The sequence below is a fragment of the Neomonachus schauinslandi genome, chromosome 2 (genome assembly GCF_002201575.2).
Source record: "Neomonachus schauinslandi chromosome 2, ASM220157v2, whole genome shotgun sequence".
NCBI classification, from domain to species: domain Eukaryota; kingdom Metazoa; phylum Chordata; class Mammalia; order Carnivora; family Phocidae; genus Neomonachus; species Neomonachus schauinslandi.
In genome coordinates this window covers 1125552-1129111 of record NC_058404.1, presented here as the reverse complement: position 1 = coordinate 1129111, position 3560 = coordinate 1125552, and positions in this window count along the sequence as shown.

Genomic DNA, 3560 nt, shown 5'->3' with positions numbered 1-3560 from the left:
CCCCCCCCCCCCCCCCCCCCCCCCCCCCGCCTCAGCCTGGTGGATGGTGCTGGGTGGCTGGCAAGGGGTCGGGGAGGCGCATAAGAAAAGAACACTTGGCTATTCATGCACTTTTTCTGCATATTTCCTTCTCTGCGTTTATCCTTGCCTTCCTCTTGCACTTCTTCTCTTGGGCTTTGCTACCAAGACCCTAGAGCCTATAATCTCGATGCATAGTTTCTGTCTTGTTTCTTTGTTTCTTTGTTTCTTTCTTTCTTCTTTCTTTCCTGTTTTAAAACTTAATCCTTAGCAACAGTTCAGTGATACAGGTATTCCTAAAATAGAATGACAGGGGAAGCCCAGGACCCTGCACCGCTCACTTGGCAGGGTGCTTCCTGACCCTCCGGGATGCCCGTGTGTTCTTGTGCTACCCGGTCTGGCTGGCTGACAGCTAGAGGGTGTCTGCAGAAGCCCCAGAGAGAGGCAACCTGCTATGCACTGAATGTCTGTGTCCCCACCAAATCCATGTTATACCCTAACCCCCAAGGTGATGGTACTGGGGGGGCTCAGGGAAGTGGCTAGGTCGTGAGGGGGAGCCCTCATGATGGTGTTAGTGACTTCTGAAAAGGACCCCAGAGAGCCCCCAGCCCCCTCCACCCTGTGGGGACATGGCGAGATGTCCATCTACAGCCCAGAGGAGAGCTCTCTCCAGAACCCGACTCTGCTGGAGCCTTGATCCCAGCCTTCCCGCATCCAGAGATGTTAGAAACAGATTTCTGATGCTTATAAGCCACCTAGTCTGTGGCACGTCCTCACAGCAGTTCAAACTAAGACGCCACCCAACTGAAAGCAAGACTTGAAGCCAGACTCACACTGACCAACCAACTTAGCACAAACTCAGGATTTCAGAAATAATGCTGAATTTACTGGGTTCCTAATGCTAATTCATTCTCTCCACTTACATCTGGACATCAAAGGGAGAGAGCAAAAGGGTGTTTAATTTCCGGAGAAATCTTTCTAACGATACGCCTGTCCGAGTAGTCACGAATCCTGCATGGGGGCTGGAAGGTGGTGGCCACTTGGCATTTGTACTGGTCCACACAGGATGCCCTTACTCGTCACGCCCACCAGCCACAGAGAAAATGTTCAACACCAGGAGAACCAGCGTCTGTGGGCCAACCTCTCAAGTGGGAGAAGGAAAGAAGCGACATGAGGCTCGCTCTATGTACAACCGGAAGAATGGCCAGTGGACTGGGCCCCTCAAGCAGAACTCAGAAACACCAGCCCCTCAGACGTGTCAACAACCAGACCTACTTGGTCCTTTAGTCAGCCACTTCCAGCACCGAGCACAGTGTCCTGGGGCAGCACAGCAGGTGGAGTAGAGAAGCCTGGACAGTGCATTGATGAAGGGCTTGGCTTTGAGGCAGAGAGGACTTGAGAGGAGAGCTCATCCATTCATCAGGCACATAACCTTGCCCAGGTACCTCCCTGAGCTCTACTTTCTTTGCACCTAAAATACTGACCATCACTAGACTTACTTTGCTGGGTGATCAAGAAAATTAAATGAAGTCAGGCACATAAAGTACTCTGTACAAAATGTTCAGTGAGCATTGGGCATTAAGATCATCAGTGATTTAGGGGCACCTGGGTGGCTCAGATGGTTAAGCGTCTGCCTTCGGCTCAGGTCATGGTCCCAGGGTCCTGGGATCGAACCCCGCATCGGGCTCCCTGCTCAGTGGGGAGTCTGCTTCTCCCTCTCCCCCTACCGTTCCCCCTGCTTGTGCTCTCTCGCTCTCTCTGTCAAATAAATAAATAAAATCTTTAAAAAAACAAAAAAAGATCATCAGTGATTTAGAAAGGTTATCTTGTAACCAATGTCTATTTACTGATGTGAATGATGAGTAGTACAAAGTATTTACATGTATGAATATACAAAGGTTGAGATGGAGATTTAGCAAAATATTAATGGTGGTTATCTGTGGGACATGGGAGTCTGTGCAAGCTTTTTCCCTTTTTTTGTTCTTATACTGAATTTTTAAAAATTCCATGGCAACAATGAGAAATAAATAGTCTGGGATTCACAGAGACTGGATCTCTCGTTTCAAGTTTATAATGTGGAGGTATGATGAGCTCTCAAATAGAGAAGGGAAGCACACAAACATAAATCAGTGCTTTAACTTAGAAATCATGAGAACATGTTTTAGTAAGCAATTTTTAAAGGACTGATTATTACAGTGTTTCTTCTAAAAAAAACTATTTTTTTTACTTTACTAGTTCTGATACTCTTCTGTTTTCTTAAATAGCATTTTTCTGTCTCACAGGCTCTTGAACATGTGAACAAAAAGACACAAGCATCAGAGGAGGAGAACTTTTTCTTTGCTGTTCAGCTGCAGCGATACATACTCATACATACTCATACAGCTTCATTCTGTAGCATTTTCCTCAGCCCAGACACTTGGCACATCTATTATTCAGAACTGCAATGTCGAATAATTATAGTCAGAGAGAACCGTCAGTAGGAAGGAGGAAGTTTGGAAGGGAAAATCGGCACCAAGACAAGGATGGGCGTGAGGAAGTGCTCCCGGATGACTCCGAGGAAGGATGTGAGGAAGTGCTGCCGGATGACTCCATGAGGACAGACATGAGGACATGCTCCAGATGACTCTATGAGGATGGACATGAGGAAGTATTCCCAATAGCCCCGTGGAGATGAATATGACAAAGAGCTCCTGGAAGGCCCCATGAAGAAGTGCTCCTAGACAGCCTCCATTAACCCCAAAGGCGAGTACAACAGCCCTAAACACCCCTACTTTGCTGGGTCTTTGCAGCCCCACACACCTGCATGGTGCCATTACATCTTCATGATGACTTCTTAGGTTAGGTGCTCTATCTGAGCAGTTTTCACATGAGAACTGGGCTCGGGCTTCTCACAGATCCTCCACAGTGAGGCTGGAGTCTGGTTTCCGAGGGCCTGTCTGGGTGTTCCTTGCTTCCCCCTTATGTGGAAAACCTTTGCCTTTCAAAGTGTGGTTCCAGGACCACAGCCCCCAGCAACACCTGGGGGCTCGTTAGAAATGCAGGCTCTCAGTCGGCCCCAAGAGCTCAGCGACCAGACTCTGCGTTGACAAGAGCAAAACATGAGCAGCTCTGCTCTAAACTAGGACTCGTGCCAGACCCACACACAAGATGTGCTTTCCTTCACTGCCTTTCCTGGCCAGCCTTCCCAAAATGCTGGACTCCATATGGGCTTTGTCTGTTTGCAATCACCCTGGATGGCTAGCTTCTACATCTGCTTTGTGAAGCCCCCTTTGGTTGCTGAAGCAGAGCGAACACACCTGCCCAAGCACCCCGTCACACCTTGCTCATTGCATTGCTGGTTACCTCGCTCACCACACTGGCTCGCAGCCCTGACTGCCCATTAGAACCACCTGGGAGCTCTGAACGCTGTCTGGTCCCGACCCCGTCCCAGACCTGCCTGCCGGAACCTGGGATGAGGGCAGGGCCTCCACCCGTAGAAAACCTCCTCCCAGCCTGGGCTGAGAGCACTTCTACAGCGCGAGGGTGGCCGGTTATTTACCTTC